We start from the raw sequence: 23,319 nt of genomic DNA on the forward strand, positions 1-23,319 counted from the left end.
AAGCTGGTTTATTTCCAGGTTGTGCTGAAGATTGCGATCTCTGTGTACTCCGACCCAATGATTGTTTGAAGTTGAAGAACGGCATTCAACGGCTGATGGATGATCGTACAATTCTATTTGAAAGGGTTCCTAAGGTGGACAACTCTATTGAAGAGGTATCTGTGATTGCTAGGTCCAAAGCTCCAGTGAAGATTACCGCTACTAGAGTGCCTGTGAAGATTACCGCTGAGCCCAAAGTGGCTCCCCTGATTATTACCGCACCTGGCCCCGTGCCATATTCCTCCAGCAAAGCTATTCCGTGGAACTATGGAGGCGACGTTTACATCCATGGCATAAAGCAGGTTGGTAGTTCTGCTAATCCTAATGATATTGTGGGGACTAGTAAAGTTACTCGAAGTGGAAGGATCTACTCCCCAGAAATCTCACCTCCCGCTCCCGAAATTCGAGGAAAAAGACCAGTCAATCCTCCTCAGTCAGAGACATCGGTCGAAGTTACTTCTGAAGATGTTGCCAAACAGGAAATGGAAGAGATGCTGAAAATCATCCGTAAGAGCGATTTTGATGTAGTGGAACAATTGGGGCATACTCCGTCTAAAATCTCAATGTTGTCCTTGTTATTATCCTCTGAATCCCATGCCAATGCATTGATGAAATTCTTGAAGACCGCTCATGTGCCTCAAGAAACATCCGTCGATCAATTCGAACATTATGTTGCTAATTTGACTGTTGACAATGGCCTAGGCTTTTCCGATGCTGACCTGACGCCAGCAGGAAAGAATCACAATAAAGCTCTGCATATCTCCATCGAGTGTGAGGGGATCACCCTGGCTCACGTGTTGATCGACAACGGCTCTTCCTTGAATGTGCTCCCGAAAGCTGTACTCGATAAATTTGACTACAAAGGCATTGAACTGAAACCTAGTGATGTTGTGGTGCGTGCTTACGATGGTGCGAAGAGTGTTGTCTATGGTGAAGTGGTTCTTCCTATCAAGATAGGACCTCAAGTCTTCAACACTACCTTTCACGTGATGGACATTCGTCCCGCCTACTCCTGCTTGTTGGGGCGCCCTTGGATCCATGGGGCAGGTGCGGTAGCTTCGTCGCTTCATCAAAAGCTGAAGTATCCAATAGCAGGCATGGTTGTCACTGTATGTGGAGAAGAAGAGTATATTGTCAGTAGTGTGCAAGCCTTCAAATACGTCGAGATGGATGGTGAATTCTTTGAGACTCCTTCTCAGTCATTTGAAGTGGTTCCTCCACCCAGTCCTGTCCTTAAGCCAACTCCCCTTGTGCCCAAGGTTGTTCGTGCTCCCCCTGTCATGATCTCTCTGAAAGATGCTCAAGCCGCGATTGAAAATGGTGTTCGTGCTGGTTGGGGTCAACTGATCAATGTACCGTACAAGTCTGATAAAGCTGGCCTGGGGTTTAACTCTGGAAAGATAGTCAAAAATCAGATTAATGCTATGGAAGATGCTGATAGTGATTGCGACTTAGATAGCTGGATTTTCCCAACAATTGGTGACGGACTCAACAATTGGAAGACTGAAGACATTATCCCGATTTCCTTTAGTCAGGAGTAATTGTTATTGTTTATTCTAGAATTGCAAATTTTAATTTTCTTTTACAATCAAACTTCTTAAAGCATTGTGTCTATGCCCGAGGCACAATGGCTAATTTGTTAGGGGTTTGTCATTTTCATAAGCATATTCATATTCAATAGATCAATGGACTTTTTGCATTCAAATATTGCGCTCTTTATCTTTCCTGTCATTTTTCAAACAAGCTATGTTTCTTGCACACACTCACGTAACAATTTGCCGATCCATATCCACTCTGGATCCTGTTGGTAATGACTCTGCTACTGTTCATTATGACTTTGAAAATCCGATCTACCAGGCCGAGGATGGAAGCGAGGAAGATTGTGAAGTCCCTGGAGAACTTGCCCGACTACTGCGAGAAGAAAAGACTATACAGCCGCATGAGGAATCAATTGAAATTGTAAATCTGGGTACTGAAATAAACAAGAAAGAAGTCAGAGGTTTCTTGGGGCACTCGAATTACATTGCCCGATTCATTCCACACTTGACTGCTACCTGCAAACCCATCTTCAAATTACTGAGACAAAATCAAGAGATGGTATGGAATGATGAATGCCAAGAAGCTTATGACAAAATCAGGAAATATCGCCAAGAACCTCCAGTTCCGATGCCACCAGTTGAAGGAAGACCTTTAATTACGTATTTGACCGTGTTAGAAAATTCAATGAGGTGTGTTGGGGCAACATGACGAGTCTGGTCGAAAAGAGCATGCCATATACTGCCTTAGCAAAAGGTACCGACTGTGAAACAAGATACTCACAGCCCGAGAAAGCTTGCTGTGCTTTGGCCTGGGCTGCTCGCCGACTAAGACAGTATATGTTGAATCATACCACCTTATTGACTTCTAAGATGGATTCTATCAAATACCTATTTGAGAAACCTGCTGTCTCCTGAAAGAGTTATCACTGACAATGGTACTAATTTGAACAACAAGATGATTACTGAACTCTGCACGCAGTTCAAAATAAAACACCATAACTCTTCTCCGTACCGGCCAAAGATGAACGGCGCCGTGGGGACTGCTAACAATATCAAGAAGGTCATGCAAGAAATGACAGTAACATACAAAGACTGGCATGAGATGTTACCCTTTACTCTTTACGGTTATCGCACTTCAGTGCGCACTACGACAGGGGCAACTCCGTTCTCTTTAGTCTATGGAATGGAAGCCATCTTACTAGTGGAAGTTCAGATTCCCTCTCTAAGAATCATGAAAGAGGCGGGCTTAGATGAAGATGAATGGATTCAGACTCGACTCGATCAGATAAATCTGATTGATGAGAAGAGACTTGCGGCTGTTTGTCATGGGCAGATATATCAGAAATGCATGACCCAGGCATTTAACAAAAGAGTTAAGAGACAGGTGTACCAACTTGGCGACTTGGTGATCAAGCGTATCATTCTACCACAAGGTGATCCCAGAGGCAAATGGACTCCCACATACGAAGGGCCATTTGTGGTTAAGAAGGTATTCTCTGGTGAAGCCATGATACTCGCTACTATGGATGGTGAAGACTTCCCACATCCCATGAACGCGGACATAGTTAAAAAATACTACGCATAAAAGAGACCCGCTAGATCGACGTATCTAGGCAAAAGTAAGGGCATCCCGGCGAACCAAAAGGGTTCGGGCAAAAATTAGGGATATATAAAAAAAATGTACACCCGGCAAGTCGAAAACCTGAAAAGGCGGCTTGGGCAAAAAAGGGTATCCTGGTGGACTGAAAACCTGAAAAGGCGGTCCAGGCAAAAATTAGGGATTAAAGCGTATGACTATGTCCCGTTCTCAGTCAACTTTCATCCAAGTTCGAGGGACTGACCAAGCCAATCACTTCTATCCGACAGCAAGGGATGAGATGCTCGAAGACATAATGACAGTAGTAGGCTTAAAATCAATAGACTTCTTCCACATAGCTTTCTCTTTGTTTTCGACAATTTCCTCTTACTAGGATTTCTGTCTCCTTGTACACAAATTGCCTGTTTATAGGCCTCCTTTCAAAATCAATACAACCCTCTTTCAAAAAAAAGATGCTTTTGTTTTTACTTTTCTGTTTTGGTTGCGTAAATGTCCATTGATTTAATTTGAATTAATATGTGCATTTGAATATGACTGATGTTTACCAAAAATACATGCATAGAATAGCAATAGCAATTACTACCCGACTTCAGGATCCAGGAAAAGGTCTAATCATGCTTCCAATGAATCCGCTACCAATTCTCTTCCCCAGCAAGCCTGTTTTTTTTTTCCTCAGAAAATGGCAGTATCCCCAGGCACAGCCAGTTACTCCCCAACAGAGGTCGGCGTCACCAGACAGATTGATCATCTCATCCATCCCCAGCCAGGCTCTGTTGAATATTTCCACCATCAGACAGAAATCAAGCATCCCCAGCCGAGAAAGGGTCATCGACACAAATGTCTCAAATCAGTAGATGGGGATTTATTTTCCCCAGTAGAGTCCCCAAGCAGAACTTCTCATACGCATAACTCATTCATTACATCCTTTCACAGCATACGCATGCATACAACATTCACATTTATTTTAGCATAACACGAAACATCTCATGCATCATGACATAGCATGAAGCTAACTTTTTCTTTGCAGGTTAATTATCCTCCTGATATAGTCAAAGTAGAAGGTTCATTCAGACAGACACCTTTATCAATCACATTCAAGATTCAGATACATATTTCAAATACAGTTCATGGGAACATTCATTCTGACAACACTTCGATATCCTCCTAACGACGGCATCTCTAAGCCCATCCCAGACATTTATTGCAAGTACAACATATACAGGTTATCAGATACAGCCTAACGTACGGTTCATTCTGATTCAGCCCAACATATGACTTCTTCAGCAACTCCAATGCGGTCTAACGTACGACCCATTTGGACCTTCAAATCCTCGGATACTGCCTAGCGTACGGTACGTTCAGGGGTGTAGTCTAGCGTACGACTACTTTCTTCTTCGGATACAGCCTAACGTACGACTCATTCTGCAACTCAGATACGATCTAGCGTACGATCCATTCTGAACTCCAACAACCCCAACGCGGTCTAACGTACGACCCGTTTGGATCTTACAACCCTCAGATGCTACCTAACGTACGGTACATTTCTGAAGTGTAGTCTGGCGTACGACTACCGCTTTCATCATCAGATGCGGCCTAACAGACGACTCATTCTGCGACGGTCTAACGTACGACCCGTTCGGATGTCCATCCCCACAGATGCTACCTAACATACGGTACATTTCTGAAGTGTAGTCTAACGTACGACTACCCCTTTCGTCATCAGATTCAGCCTAACGTACGGCTCATTCTGCAACTCAGATACGATCTAGCGTATGGTCCATTCTGATCCTTTATCCCCAACAGCATATGACACACTCCGACTCCCCAGCGAAGTCGGCAGCCTAATGGATGACTCATTATACGGTCTAACGTACGACCCAGTGTGGCACCCATGTCTTCAAATTGGCCTAATATACGGCGCGATCTGAAGCTTTCGTCATCAAACCTCCCGGATGGCATCTTTAAGCCCATCTCCATCAAGACCAACTGTCGATTCTCAAGTGCAAATTTTTGGGGCATTCTAGTGTTCAATAATCTTCCACCTCCAGACCACGAATGACATACACGCCATCCTAACTCTCTCGGTTCAAGAATATTGAACAGGGGCAGCTGTCATACCCCAAAAATTACCCATCATTTTTCCCAAAAAAAAAAATAAAAAAAAAATAAAAATAAAAAAATAAAAAAATAAAAATAAAAAAATAAAAATAAAAATAAAAAAAAAACGAAAAAAAAACGAAAAAAAAAACGAAAAAAAAAAGAGAAAAAAAAAAGAGAAATTTTTTTTTAATTAATTAATTAATTAATTAATTAATTAAATAATTAAAATAAATAAATAAATAAAATATAACAAATTATTTTGGACTTGGGTCTCCCTCAGTCCAAGCCCATTACCCACGAAATTAGTCTATAAATACTGAAGTTTCAGTAGGGGGAGTTACACTTGGAGTTACACTTGGAGTTACACTGGGAGATTCACTGGAGAAAGAAGGAAGAGAAGCAAAACACTCTGAGGTTTCCTTGGAACAAAACCTTGAGGAAAAAGAAAGAGAGAGAACAGAGAAGGACGGATAGAAACTTTGGCATAGGAACCCTGCCTACCCGGAGAATTCAGAGTAAAGAAACCCTGAAGGCAGCCCATCTGCACCGAAGCCATCGCCGTCCAATTCCCGCTGCCTAACTTATTCCGATACTACAAGTGGTCAATCCCTTCAACCTTGAATTGGCAAACAGGTTTGCGTATCTCTATTGTTTATACTTTCAATTGGCCATATCTACATATATAATGTATCATGATTAAATGTTGATATATAATTTGCTTTCGTATGGGAATCTAAATACGCCTGAATACCCTGAATGTTTGACCATGTTATTCCTGTGATAAAATGCCATAAAATTCAAAGTTCCTAACATGGGGCTGTTTTCAAATTCAAAATCCGTGGCCTTCGCTAGGCGAGGCAGAGGCGGACGAGACAGTACCTGATTCTTCTAGTCTGTTTTTTTTATGTTTTTATCATAGCCATGCATTATTCATCCTATCCTATTTATTGTTGTGATATTTCTCCGGTGTAATCTTCGATTGCACCCTGATTTGGTGTTCTGACATGTTTCTTTTTTGAGTTTCGTAAAGGTTCACATATTATTGGCTAGGTATTCCACTTTATTTGTGGGATACCCTTGTGGAGTTTCACCCTAAATTAACTTTTAATGTATTAATTTCTAATGTATTAATTTTTTAATATATATTTTTTAATAATTTTAATGTGGAGTTTCATCCTAATTATATAATTAATTGTAAAACTTTGCCTTTGAATAAGTGATCTTGGACCTCTCTTTGTTGCCTTACGATTACGATATTACGGTCATGTCCCGCGAACGTGGGGATACCCTTAGCAAAGACCCTTCGGTTAAATCATCATAAAATAAATTATAGTCCCTCGGATGTTGCCTTCGAATATACAACTTTGTCCCTCGATGACCCTCCGATGTTGCCTACGGTTAAAAGATGATAGTCCCTTCGAATGCTAAGGTATCCTCGTAACTGTTGCCTTCAATGACCAATCGATGACCCTACGATGACCCTTTTACATCCAAAGGATAAAACTACTTATTTCTCAATAATAAGGACAGTTTTACCCTCATAAGGATAGGAAATACTCATAAAGACCTTGGGTCGGTATAACTCTTAATTGCTGGCTCACAACCTAAAACATTTTTTCACACCTCACACCTTTCAAAATACCTTCAGAAAATCACCACTTGGTATACATTCATACTAGAATCATTACCGAGTTATATTTTTCTAAACAATTTTCAAAACTAAACGAGATAATCACTTTGTATACATTCATACAAGAATCATTACAAAGTTAAATTCTCTTTTCAAAACAATTTTTCTAAACAATTCACAAACACTTTTTTTTTAGACAAAAATAATATAAGTGATCGAGCAATTAAGAGCCCATGGATAACCATGGATACAAAGGGTGCTAACACCTTCCCTTTGTATAATGTACCTCCCGAACCCAAAATCTAAATTAAGGTTTTTCCTGTTCTTTTCCACCTTTCCTTATTAGATAAAAGAAAAGTCGGTGGCGACTCTTGCTAACCGCGACATTGCGATTAAAACCACAAAAAAGTCCAGTTCACCGTATGACAATGAGTATAAGTTCTTACTTCATGATTCAATCTTTATCTTACCATTGTTTTTTTGCATTTCTATAATGTGTTGTATTAATATAAAGATTGCTGTTACTTTTAATCTTAGTGTAATTAAATCGATTTTGTTGTTTGACATGTCAATATTACTGAGTATGTTTTGAGCCGATTAAATGCTCAATTATGAAAGTCCAATCCAAAATTTTACCAAGTAAGACAAATGATCAGGTGAAACCTCATCATAAAATTGAACATCTAATTCTAATAACTTAAATATATTCTATTGTGATATGATTGAACAACTCTCTACCTCACATGTTGGGTTAGACATGACAGTTTCAACTGCCCGTCATATATAAGTTCAACGACACGTCATTTTAGATATTATCTTATGTTTTTTTTGCTTTGCCGCACTAAAACTCTCATTGACGAGCCAATTTTTTTTTGTTGACATTACATGTTTTTTCCACCTGAGAACTAGGTCCATAAGCAAATAGAAATTAATCCGAAGAAAGAGGAAGGAAAATATAATAAATTACCTATATTTTTATTCAAAAAATGATACTAATTTTGTGATATATTTAGAAGGCGAAAATAAGAAAGGAACATAAATGTGTATGATAACTTTAATTTCCACCCATTGTTGTTAACTTCCATGAGAAATTCCTTTTTGACTGGTCATCTGTAATGTCAGACCATTCCCTCCCACTATGTTGAAGGATCCGAGGTCACTAACTAATGTTCTATGTCCAAAATTATACACTGATTATTAAGAGTTCTAGATCCAAGAAAATCCCTTACTTTCATGCATAAAAAAATTCACTTGTAATAGAAAACAAGAGTGAAACTGAAAAAAGGAAATAGCCTTGTACACATAAAGTTAAAAAGCCATTCAAGCTTTGCTTTATTTTCATTTTTAGTTTTCTAAAGACTGCAAAAGCTTCATTGTGTGGAAACTTTGTCTCCATGCCAATCAAGTTTGAGGTGTTATGGGCCATATATTTTGTAACTAGGGTTAGAAAAGAACATGATCAATATTTGAAAGAAAAGAGGCTTTGAATGCTTTAGAGGGTTAATATGAACCCTAAAAAGAATACAATTAGTGGGGTCATGATGCTTTTGATCACAAATTCTCTCTTTATCTTTACCTTTTTGAGATTGTAATCATTTATAGATCATGTTTAAGTGTCCACAATCACTGCTGCCAATATCTTCGTTTTTAAAGAACCTTTTAGCCGTTGGGATGTCAATGTGTAGTACAATGTACAAATAAGGTGCTGTAGTTGGCATCAAAATTCAAATAATTTTCAAGGAATTGTCAATATCAATGCAAGTTATTTAATGATTTTTAAAAGGTTATATCAAAATATAACTATGATATGTATAATGGTTTCCATCAACCACCAACTTTAAAAATAGATGAATTAAGAATTCAAAATAACGTTTAAGAATTAATACATTTTAAAATTTGTAACATTTTCTCATGATTAGAATAAGAAAAATTAAACTTAAAATCTTATATAAATCAATGTAATATATTTTAAATTATTTAAGAAGATTTTAAGACACATTCGAATTAGAAATTAGACTTATGAAAAAAATTAATCTATTTCTCACTTTATAAATAATTTTTTATAAGGATGAGTTTAACAAATCTAATATAATCTCATAATCTACCAATCAAGTTATATACCGTCCACTTTTAATATCCACACATTAAATCCAAAAAAAAATATTAGATTTAAATATCATAAATTTCATATTAATTAAATATAAAATTTTAAAAAATTTATATAGAATAACATAAGTGTTGTGAATAAGAAAAAATCATTTGACAAATATACAAATGATATATTTAATGCACTTCCCTCATGTGAAATATTTGTTTATATATAAGTTTGGTTATGAGCAGGTATTATTGTTTTTTATGTTTAAAAAAAATTATGATTAATTTACACTATAGCAATCACATCGAAAATATATAAAAAAAACTATATATCTATGACACAATCATTTTTTAAAATTTTGATTATGAATCCGTGAAAGAGGTCTTCACGGCAACAACAATCAACTAAAGTTGAACTCACATTTTCAATTTATATATATATTCACATTCATATCATCTATTTTATGATATAAATGAACCTTATTAACTTGTATCCTATTAAAAAACTAAAAATAAAAAATTTATGTTAAAAAGTGAATAATTAAATCAATCATAAAATTTTAATCAGATCAAAATAGAATTTTGAAACACAAAATTTATACCTTCAATACAAACATTCTATTTATAAATTTTTAACATGTACTCCAAAAACAATTTAATATTATTATATATTATATTATTTCACAATTCACAATTATTTAAATAATTTAAATATATTATTTTAAATGTTTATATCATTATTCAAAACTCTAAATTGAATTTCCCTAATCTCATGTTATTATTCAACCTTATATTTTACATTGATATATAATTGAATTTTTTTTGCCAAAGTCATGTTGCTTTTTACGTGGCTCATTAATATCATTAGAATTGAATCTAATAATACTATTTTTTATAGAGAGAATTTTGTACTCATTTTCTTCTATGAAATAATTAATCATTTCATATATATTAAAAATAATAATAATAATGTTTTTACTCAAATACTCATTATTAAATATTAGAAATGATAAAAGTAGTAATGATTAAAATGTAAAATTGGAAAAAAGATTAATTTATATTTGTAGATTAAAATTGATCTTTTTTTTGAACAGATTTTTATTCTAAATAAAACCTCATTACTCTCATCTCAAATTATAAGAAATTTTAAATATTTTACATAAATTAAAAAATATAATAAATATTGTATGAGAAAGAGAAATTATGTATGATTTTATAATATTGTCTTTTATTTATTATTGATGAAAAATAAATTTAAAGAATTAAAAGAAGAAATAGTAATAAATGATAGATGATATATTAAAAAATATCATTAATATTAAAATGACTTATAATTTAGAACATATTTTTTTTACAAAGTGGTTTATATTTTGAGACGGAGAGAGTAATGTTTAAGAAACTTTCGATAATTATATTTTTAATGTTTTTTTTAAGTTGGTCCATATATTTTTCATAAGGAAATTGGTTCTTAAATTATATATTTAGCTTTAATTTTTTCGTATTTTAAAATTATTTTTTTCAATTTAAAATTTGAGCTAAAATATTTAAAGACTTCATTCTAATCACCTTACATCATATATTTATACTTTCTTATTATGATATATCTTTTAAAAAAATTATTGATTAATAAATATTAATAACTTATTTATATTAATTCATAAATATATTGAATCATAAACTAACAATTTATATTTATTTAACTTAATGAGTACATATCACTTGAGTTACCTTACAAAACCTATAAAATTAAAAGTTTAAAAATGAAAAACTATATATACTTTCAAACAAATATTATAATTCAATTGTTCCATTTAAATTGACTACAATTTTAATTTTTTAGTAATAAATTTTTTGATTATTTTATTCAAATCTACTCTTAATATTTAAATCATTTCCCCTAATTTGTTTATATATATATATATATATATATATATATATATATATATATATATATATAATATATTATATATATATATATATATATATATATATATATATATATATATATATATAAACCTATAATTAAACTTATCCAGCCACACCCATTGTGCTAGGAAATAATTAATCATTCTAAATGGATATACTAAAGAATTAATAATAAGCACCGCATATGCTTTGTTTCATGAAAATTCCTTGTTCTATATAGTGGACTACATGCTTCATAAAAACAACATTTGATAAAGATATTTTTATTTAATTTTCACTTGGTTGATCCTATAAAGATTTAGTCTACAAAAGTTTCTTTTTGATGTCGGCTTATGGAGATTAATTCAGTCCTTTGTCCCTTCTAAGCAAAGCAATACTTAACATGGAAGTCCTATATCTATATTAATAGTTAGTTAAATATAAAAATGGAACCACTATGTGAATTCGAAAAACATGAAGACTCTCACCTATATATATATATATATATATATATATATATATATATATATATATATATATAATATATATATATATATATATATATATTGTAGATATGGACAAAAACTAAAGGTGTATGAAAACGATTTTTGCATGTTTAAAAACTATAAACGTGAGATTTGCTATTTGATAAAGAAAACAAAAAATTGTAATCTTGAGTTGATGGGTACAGTGCTCGAGAACTTACTTGTCTTTTCTTAATGGAGTGTGGTTAGTGAGTGGTGGTCAAATAGTTTTGCAAAGTTACTTGCACTTTTTTTTAAAGGATCCTAACAAATATATAATTACATTATTTAAGCAATCTACTACTCTATTTTTTTATGTTTAAAACTTAAATGTGAGTGGTTTTTCTCTTTTGGCAAAAGAGTGCAAAGAGCACAATAAATGGATATATTTACAAGGTAATAAATCAAAAGGGAAAATAAAGGTCAAAACCCCTCTGCCGTACAAATCTAAAATTAGGGAATTCATACTTGTTTTTTAAGAATTGATCACAAATTTTTATGCATACACAGTTCCATCAAGTAAATTGAATTATTTATAGAGTACGTAAAGATTGGTTATATTTTTGAAATATATAAGTTGCAATGAAATTTATAGAATTGATGAGATGCAAATAGTTGAGTCATTTGTTTCTTAGACTTCAAGGAACTATTGAAGGATTACTCATGGCTATGGTGACTAATTTGGAGTCTGATTCTATCCAAAGTTTGGACCAATTCTTGGAAGAAGCTATCTTCATTGCTATCATTTCACCAGTAAATTCAGCAAAAAAATGAATTACCATTTCCAATCTTGAAGGCAAAACTTTCAAGATGATATCCATTAGAATTCCTAAAAATTTCAATCTTAAGAGACTGTAAACTGAAATAATTTTACTGGGCCCTAGAATGAATAGGTCAAAGGGCACAAGTCAAAGCAATTATTCCAACATTGGGAGAGCACTTAACAGCGAGCCAGAATCGAATGGGCACTCGGGGTGCCCAAAGATGCTTGTCGTGTTAGGCATGTGCCTAGCCCTATTTGACCATCCAACAGATGGAGTATGGGACACACACATAATCAATCAAAGGATGAGGAATAACTGATTTTCACACGATTGCAAAGAGAGTCAAGTATTCCCACTCTCGTACCTTCGACTGAAATAAAGGGAAACCAGTCCTCTTGGTCTCTGATTCAGGACCAAAGGGTTTCCTATATATACCATGTTTATACAAAGCAAAACAAAATTCCTCACAAACATATACATGAGCTCTCCATCACCCTCATGTGGGCGAGCTCTTAGCACATGATAAACCATAAAATCTCAGGTAGCCCTATGCATGCAGCTAGGGCTTGTCCCTCATTGTACTTGTTTTAGACATAATCCAGGGACTCATCATCTGACTCTAGTTTCTCATCTTGGAGTTCCTTTATTTTACCAACTTTACCCATTTACTTTATACTAATGGGTTTTACCTTCTTAGGAGGTTCATCTGCGTCTAACTTAATCGCATGACTCTTCAAAGAGCTATTTAGTTTTTATATCCCCGTGTGATTCAAATATTTAGTTTCCTAATTATATGTAACCTTATGTCTCCATTTGGCATACAAACTTCTGAGAATCTTCTTCATATGGTATGCGATAGTATAAGTCTTATTTAGGGCTTGAATTCCAAAAATTAGAGTTTGGAACTTGAAAATATGATTCAATTTCTTCATGATCGTGCATCTTAAACAATTCATGTTGTTGAATTAAAAGCTCAACTTTGTATTATTTAATTTGTTGATTTCCTTCATCCGCATTGACGGGGAAGTCATAAATTTTACTAGTAGAAGATTGATTAAGAATTTAATGAATTCATTGAAATAAATAATATTCACCATAATGATTTTGGTTTTATAATAAAGTTTATACTTCTTCTTATTCCCAGGTGATAATGCTTTCCTATTATTAGAAGTTTCTTATGCGTTAACACGCATACTGACCTTATTCCAGCATGTCACACATATTTTTATATTGGGACAAGAAGAAAATATACAAATTGTTCTTCCACCAAAAAAATTGTTTATAATCTCCATTATATATATGTGGCTTAGAATAAAACAATGACTACTAAGATTTTCAAATCCGTCGGTAAAATTAGATTTGAGATCGAAAAACATGTTTTTATCAATGGATCTTTTACTCTTACACAGTTAAGTGTTCAAATAAGAGACACACACTCAAATGTCAATTAAAGGTGAGAAAAACACAATAAATATGAGATATTAATTATGTAATATTTTCGAAAGCTTTTTGTTAACATACAAACAAATAAGGTAGCAGTGGAAAATAAAGAGAGTATGGAATAAAGATTGACACAAAGAATTTATCATGATTCACCTGTTAACTAGAGCTTAATCCATTCCCCTCACACTGAAATATTTTCGTAATAAGAAAATATGATTACAGATGACCACTAAGAAAATATAGTCCTAAATTTTTTTGCTTCAGACTAGAGAACTTTCCTGCATGCTAGAGAAACTACCTTGACCTAAACCTTTAGAGTGTGTTTAGATGAGGTAATTTAGAATTTCTAAGAAATTTAAAATTCTAAGTAATTCAAATGATTCTATTGAAATTCATTCACTTTTAAATTCTTTTGTTTGGATGGAGTATTAAAATGATTGATTGTTAAATTTTTGGGTTACTTTCATAAATTTTAAAATATTTGGGTCAAATTTAAAATAAAAAAATAGGGACCAATTTGCAATTTTTGAAAATTTAAAGAAACCAATTTGTAAAATTCGAAAATTATTAGGGACTTATTTGCAATTTTTGAAATTTTTTGATGATGATTTTGAAATTTTCATAAAATATGAGGACCATCTTACAAAATTTAAAAAATTAATTAATAAATAATTTAATTCGCATTATAAGCAATTTGAAATTCTTTTTTTTTTTGTCATTTTAAATTTCTTAAATTTAACATAAATAAAATAGTCTATAAATTTACATCATTTTAACAATTCTCCATATTTTTTATCCAAACAATAAATTTTTATCAAGTCATTTTAAATTCCCTCAAAAGAGTATTTTCTCTCATTAAAATATTTCATCCAAACACACTCACTCTTAAGAAATTTATTGTCTCACACTAAAGGATTTTGAGAGATTATAAATCTCAATTACAAATATATAATTTTCCTATGAAATAATAATGATAAAAGAGGACTTGTGTCTAGGTGTTTGCTCTTTAGTAATATTAAAATGAAATGCAAAGCTTAACAATAATTCAGTGTTGTTCAATGACTCATTAGTATAATAGTTTGGTCATCTTCAACATAAAATTTGATATATATATATATATATATATATATATATATTATATATAATATATATATATATATATATATTATATATATTATATATATATATATATATATATATATATATATGAATGAGTCACGATTTATTGACACTGTGTGTAAGTGTAAGACTTACACTAAAACTCAACTGTTAATACGATTGAATCCAAATGTCATATTAATTGAAATAAAAACATACAAAAAAAATACATTGATCATTTCTTTTTCCTAAAAAATAGACTAATTATATGACAATTTGGTTTATTCATATTAACCGTTGAGATTTGGTGTAAGACTTTTAGACTTACACTTGGTGTCAACGGATCCTGAGTCAATATGATCATGATCAAATGACACCAAAATGTCAAACTTAATAACATGACACCTCCGCTAACTATTTACCACATATTCGTATAACAAAATTCACCGCTGGATTAAAATTTATTATCATATAGATCATGTCTATAAAATTTAACAGCAATCGAAAATCATTTAATATGTCAACGAAATGCAAAAAAACTAACGTCTTACAAAACTTCAACAAAACAGTTAATTTTTATCATTCTATTTAACATATCAAATGATTTTTTATTGATGTTAAATTTTATAGACACGATCTATATGATAATAGCTTTTAATCCAACGGTGAATTTTGTTATATGGATTTCCAGTAAAGAGTTATCTGATGTGTCAGGTTACTAAGTTTGACACATTAGTATCATTTGATCTTGATCCATATATATATATATATATATATATATATATATAATATATATAATATATTATATTAGATATTTAATTTTTTAATTATTTGTCGATTGAGAATGAAGTCTTTGGAATTGCACTGTTTGTACGGAACATTATCTATCATTTTTTTCTAATGCATGAGAATAAATGAGAGAATTTCATTTTAAAAAATATCATTGAACGATATGATTGAATATCACTTCTTGAAAATTTCAATTTATTTTTTATTTTTCTTTGTTTTTCTTTATTTATAAACATCATTAACTATTTACATGAATACGTAAATTTTTTCATCAAAGATTGAATCATATATGTCAACAATTTATACTTATTTAACTGAATTACTATATATCAGTTGAGCTGCTTTACTCATTTGATTTGTCTTTTTTTTATTATTTTCCTTGATTCATAGTTTTTTTCCTATTTGCTAATTTGGTAGTTTTTTTTGTTTGAAGTTGTATTTTAATATAATGGATTAATTACAATAATAATTATTTATTATGTTATTGATTTTAACGAGATCCAAATGTGAGGAGGTGTGTTTGAATTTTTACCTTCATTACGGATGTCCCAATCCCCTAAATTGTGGTGTTTGGTTTACCTTTATTGTAACCTCCAGCACCTTCATTATGTTGGATTTGAAGGGATGAATTTAGTCTTACATAGAGGTGGCAAACGGACATGTCCGTCCCGTTTAGGCCCGCCCAATAAAAGTCCACAAAAGAATAGGGTGGGACAGGACAGACATAGTTGAGAATGCGGATCTAAAACCTACGTCCGTCCCTAAAAAAAGTAAGGGCACAGGGGAAAAGCTTGCATGCACTGCACATTTTAAACCTAAAAACGCAAAAGTTTATGTAAACGCTTGCACCTGTAAAACCCGCAAAAAAACGGAACGGGACTGGGAAGATACATTAGAGGATGATGGCATAAACCCTTAACTCGTCCTGCACTAAAGTGCGAGCAAAACGGGTATGCCTAACGTGTCAGATCCATTTTGCTAACCCTAATCTTACATTATTTAGAGACGTGACATGTGTTGTGTTTATAAATGGGGTAATCCATATCTTTCAAAGTCATTTTGCATAGATGAGTTAAAATCAACTTAAATTATAAAGTCATCTATTTTATTTTATTAAAGGTCCAATTTATAAAAACAGAAAATTTAAATTATTTAAAATTAAATATTTGTTTTATTAAAGATCTAATTTACAAAAACAGAGTCTTTGAGACAATTATTGTAAAATAATTTATAATTTAAATTTTTTTACAAAATATCTTTTAATTAAATGAAATATCTTTGAAGTATCATTAAAATATATTATTATTTTTACTAATATACATTTTTATTATATTTTAATTCACTTAATTACTATTAATAAAAATATTTTAATAAATAAAATTTAATTTATAACCAAAATCATCATAACTAATTATTATTTTAGATATGCATAAAACTCATTAAAATGAGAGTATTGACACCTATATTTAAAAAAAAAATTGGGTGGGAAAGAGTAACAATGAAGTAAATAGTTTCAATCTATATATTAACTATTGAGAGTCGGTTAAGATTGGTGAACTTGAAAACATTGAAAAGAAAAGTTACACAATCTTTTCAAAAGGCGGTAGGTTTCTTGTAAGTTAGGGAAAGCACATAAATTTAGATTAATTCATAGTTTCTTTATTTTTTTCTTTTGTAAAGAAAGGTCAATTTAATTTTTGTCTCTTCTTTGCATCTTTTAGAGCATGAAGAATCAAGTTGTACATATCATTAAGCTTTTGACACTTTGCTAGCAATATTTGGTTGATCACTTGAGTTTGGTTAACTTTTGTTTTACATACTTTCATGGAAAAGGAAAATAAAAAAGAAAAAGAAAAGAGAATAGTTCTTTAATTTTATGCCATAGTTATTAATTGCTTAAAGGATACTAATAATGTTTAAAAGAGAGTTTGAGAAAAGGACATGTTTGTTCTATAATGTGGTGGATAGTTTTATTTCTTTTAAAGAAAATTCATTTGAGTTCGATGGTTTCATAGAAGATTGTAGAGTCATGGATAGTCTTTATTTTGAAAATTCTACTTTGAATTTTCTAGGTACAAAACAAGAGTGCTAGTTTACACCTTAGCAAGATTTAAACAGTAATTCAACTTGTTCGAGGTAGGAGATAAGAGTAGGTGAGACTTTTGACTAAAAAACGAGTTAGTCAGAATTCCAACAGAATTCTAGTACCCGGGATCAGTTTGATTTATTTAGTAAAAATTGTCAAATTCAAATCTTTTAAAACATTTGTTTATTTTAACCGACCAAGTTTAATTTCTCTTTTTTATATATATATATATATATATATATATATATATATATATATATATATATATATATATATGAACAACAACGATCTATAAAAATAAAGAAAAGCGTAAAAGTCAATGACCATATATAACTCCATTTATTTTAATCTAATAATTAAGATTCGTTTATATAATATCAATTTACAATAATAACCTAAAGCCCTTACCCATAATAATCTTAATAATACGAATTATACTCATAATATCTATAACAATCTTTATAATATAAGTTATATTTAACGATACTCATAATAGTTTCCATAATATCTTAGCGAATATCAAATTCTAATAAAGATTTCCTCGATCGCATTTTTGTCAATTAGAAAGATATACCTCCTGCTTAACACTGAGAAACATGTAACAAGTTCAAATAATATCTGAATTTGTCACTGATGAATGTCTTAGTCAATATGTCAGCTGCATTCTTTAAAGTGTGAACCTTTTCAAGTAATATCTATCCAGATGTATGTAACTCTCTGATCTTGGAAAACCTCATATTAATATGTTTGGTCCTGGCATGATACACATGATTATTTTTCAAATAAATGGCACACTGACTACAATGCAAGTAAACTTCACATTGTTGAACATCAAATTCTCTCACCAATCATGTAAGCCATAAGGCTTCTTTGGCAGCTTCACTTGATGTTATGTTCCATACTTCAACTGTCAACATAGCAACTATAGATTGAACCGATGATTTCCAACAAATAAGTCACCTTACTAAAGTAAAGAGATATTATGTTATAGACCTTCTATTATCCATATCACCAGCATAATCTGAATAAACATATCCTACGACCAAAGAACCACCTCGTTCACTGCTAAACTTGATACTATGACTATTGTACCCTTTAAGTACCTGAAAATTTATTTGACTTCTTCTTAATGACGTTTTTCTGTTTTGTATATAAACTTACAAACTTCACTTACAATAAACAATCAGCAACACAATCATAAGGAACCTTTGACATATACTCAGCTTTTTTAACATCTTTTCAACATAGCTTTTTTGAGAGAGCCATAATTTTCTAGGACTCATATCCTTGTGAATTTCCATACCAAGAATCTTCTTAGTAGCACCTAAGATTTTCACTTGAAACTCCTTTCCTAACATGATTTATCATTTCATTTATGTCATGTAAACGATTAACAACATTAAACATATCATCAACATATAATAACAAGAAAATAAAAGAGTTTTCATCAAAGCTATTAACATAAACACAATAGTCATACTAACACCTTTTGTAGTCAATCTGAAGCATGTATGAATCAAAGTGCTTGTACCAGTATCTTGGAGACTGTTTAAATCATATAAATACCTCTTCAATTTACAAACTAGTCTGCCATGTCTAATATCATTGAACCTCTGTGGCTGCTCCATTTAAATTTGCTCATCTAGATTACTATGAAGAAATATCCTCTTCACATGCATCTGTTGTAAATGCATATTTTAGCTGACTAACACAACCCTGATAGAATATAATGATCGAAGAGAAAATCTCATCATAGTTAACCCCCTTATGTTGTGAGTACCCTTTTGCTACAAGATAAATCTTGAAATGTTTCTCTTATTTTTCTGTTACTACAGGTTTTCTCGTGAACACCACTTACAACCGATGACCCTTTTCACCTTAGGAATTTAAACAAGCTCCCACATTTGATTTTTCTTCAAGGACTTCATCTATGTGGAACTATATATTTGCAAGTATAATCAAGAAGTGATCAAAACTCATATATAAGCAAGATATGTTTAGCTCTGATAATGTCATGATTTTGATGAGGACAACACCTAAAGATAGAAAACTCTTGAAGTGTTTTTTATGACAACAACACATGAAGATAAACAAGTACTAAAGCTAGTTCAAGTGGTCAAAGGTGCACAAGATGGTTGATCAAACAATTATTTCGAATCAAACTAAAGAATTGGGGTTTACGGTCATTAGTGATATCTTTATAACTTTATGATGACGGTGACTGGCTTGAAGATATCTCAAGCATCATCCACAAGAAGATTCAAGTGAAATGATCATATGATTTGCATATTTGTAAAAAGGACCTGAAGCTTCAGAGTGTGAAAGAGAAGAAGTGTGAAAGCTTGCTTGATTAAGTCTTTCTGAGTGATCAGTGTATTGTAAAAACAAGAGGGCGTTTTTGTAAGTAGTATGACTAAAAAACACACGCGCATTTAAAAATATTTTTTGAAGCCTATATTTTTCAAATAAAATCACCAAAAATATTTTTGGAGCTTATATGTTTTTTTTAAACTATCAAATTGATTAAGATAAGTTTTTTGAATAGTCTAATTGATTAGAACAAATAATTAACCAATTAGATGAGGGAGAATAAAGTTCATAACTGATTATGATAGTTTCTTAATGAATGGTAACAACTATCTATCAAAATTTTACAATTTGGGTAGTAATAATCGATTATTACAAGTACCTAGTCGATTAGGTAATTTATTTTACCCATGAATTGTTTTCTAAAATGAACCATCTCTTTACCTATAAATAGAGGGCTCCCATTTCATTTCAAACAATCCAGAAAATGTGAAATGTATCACTTTTCCTCTTTCTCAATCTCTCTAAAATATTTCTCTTTATCTCACATACTTTTAGCCATAACACTTTGAGAGCATTCTTGAGTTTAGTGAGGAAGTTGTTTTGGGTGAGGGATTTATTGTAAATTTACCAAGAGTTCTTTTTCCTCTTGAGTAAGTTATTCTTTCTTAGAAAAATTTTGTTTTGTTTTGGAGCTAAACCTGTATAAAAGCTATTTGGGGAATTAGTATAAGTCTCTGTGTGGTTCATGAGCTCTGCCATTGAAGAAAAGTCTTTGTGTTGTTTTGGCATGAAGACTAACCAGAGAAAAATATTCATAACGGTTCTTGAGTTTATCCTATTTGAATGCTCAATTAGTTCGAGATTAGCTTGGTATAAAACTCACTCGATTTATGAGTTTATCGTGTATAATAGCTCAATAGGTTCGAGATCAGCCCAACAAAAATCTCAATTTTATTTGTGTTTGTCCCGTATAAAAACTCGTTTTGGTTCGGAGGATAGATAACTCAAAACTCTAACTTGGTTCGAGATCAACCTGTGCAAAATCTCAGTTTGGCTTAGAGACTAACCGCTTGAAACTATGTCCGTTATTTTGGCATGAAGACTAACCACTTTATTCCTCATTTCGTTGTTTGGTTGGAAGTTAACATGAAACTTCATTTTCCTTCTATAAGGATTTTTATGGGCTTAACCTTCTAAAATATCTCAAGCATTATTGAATACTCTTAAGATCACTTTTTGGGGAGAGGAGTAGGTCACTTCCTTAAGATCGAACCTTTATAAATCACTTGTGTTATCTCTATTTCCTTAACTTCTTTATTTTCAGCTTTAATTCTGCTGCATATTCATCATTTTTTATTTTCAAACTCTATCTTAGAAGATAATTTTGTTTCAAACTATTATTTTTCAATCCTCCACAGTTCACCCTCATCTTATATATGGAGTCACATGCTCAACAATCTCCTTCACTATTGCACACATCCACTTATCTTTCTGGTGGGTAGCTATAGTCTTTCAAAAGGTGGAAGGACCTCCAAAATTAGTAAGAAATTCATATGTTGACAAGTCTTCATACACATATCTTTTTGGTGGCTCGGTTGGACGATATTATTTGTCACGTACAAGAATATAATCATGTACTCCCCCTGAAACTTCAGGTTCATGGTCAATTTTTGTAGCATCATCTGGTTTATTTTGTGGTTCAGGCACTAACTGCATATTATTCACTAGTGGTAGATCAACATTCACCAGAATTACCTGTTTACTAGAAGTTCTTATTAAGATGCTGACACATTTGTTGCAATTGTCTGCTTCAACATTAACTGCTCGCCCAAAACAACATCTTTGTTGATTACCATCTTCTTTTTAATCAGATCTCAAAACTTGAACCCCTTCTCACGTTTTACGTAACCGGAGAACACACACTTCTTTGACGTTTGAATCAAGTTTGGATTGATTTTCACTGGATATATGCATATAAGATGGACACTGAAAAATACTTAATTTGTCAAGATCAATTGGATTACATGTACATACCTCCTCTTTAACCTCTCCACCCAATGAAGCTTGTGGTGACATGTTGATAAGATAGCATGCCATGTTAATTGTTTCTTCCCGAAAAACCTTTTGATAGTCTAACGTTCAACAAGAGACATTTTTCCTGTTTAGTTAGAGACATATTGGTTCTCTCTGCCATACCATTTTGTTGTGGTGTCTTACAAATTGAGAAATGCCTTTGAATAACATTTTCTTGATAAAACCTCTTGAAATTCGAATCAGTGTACTCTGTCCCATTATCTGATCGCAAATTCTTGATTTTTCTGCCAGTTTGAGTCTCCACCTCTGTCTTTCACAACTTGAATTTGATAATGACTTCAAATTTTTGTTTCAAGAAATACACGCAAACCTTTCTAGAAAAATCATATGTGAAAGTCACTAAATATCTGGAAACACCCATGGAAACCTCTTTGGCAGGGCCCCCACGCATCTAAATGCACATAGTATAAAATTCTATATGTTTTGTGATTTTCGGTCTTGCATCCAACACGACACTATTTCCCAAATACACAACACTTACACAAATACATCTCGCAAATACAAAGACCTTTCAATATATTTCTCTTGTGAGGTTTCATAATCTCATGCTCACTGAGATGACTCAGACGCATATGCCAGAGTTTGGTTGCATCATTATTAGACTTAACTAATGTAACATCATCTACAATAGTGTTCCTCAACAGTTTGTAGATGTTACCCGTGATTCTCCTTGCTCTAATCATAATTGATGCACCCTTGATAACCTTCATAATGTACCTATCTCCATCAAACATGTAGGAGAAACCATTTTCCTATAGAGTACCTAGGTAAATCTAGTTATATCTCAATTATGGAATATATCTGACGTCATTCAATATTTGCACGCCAACATTGTGCATAGGAATTTTAATTTGTTTCATTCCAGTGATAATACATATTTTATCATCACCTAACTATATGAAAAAATTAAAATTTCTTAATATGAATATAATGAACCATTTTTGGTGCGACGTCAAATGGTAAGAACAACCAGAGTCAAGAATTCATGTATCAGTTCACTTGCTAGATAAAACACACAATATATCCGTTTCACTTCCAGAATCATCAGTTTGAACCACATTTACATAACTGAATAAACCTTGCTTTTTGTTTAGACAATCCCTCTTCCAATGTCCAATATGTTTGCAACTATAACACTCAGCTGTTTTCTGATTCTTGAATTTAAGCCTCTTTTTTCCAGAACCTTCATTACCATGTTCCGCCCACGATCTTGATTCCCTTTTAAATACAGACTGTCGCTTTGGGTTCCTTCTTCTAAACTTTGTCTCCTTTGAGAGTGAGACAAAAGTGTAGCAATAATCACATCAA

This window comes from Lathyrus oleraceus, chromosome 6 (genome assembly GCF_024323335.1).
Source record: "Lathyrus oleraceus cultivar Zhongwan6 chromosome 6, CAAS_Psat_ZW6_1.0, whole genome shotgun sequence".
Classification (NCBI taxonomy): domain Eukaryota; kingdom Viridiplantae; phylum Streptophyta; class Magnoliopsida; order Fabales; family Fabaceae; genus Lathyrus; species Lathyrus oleraceus.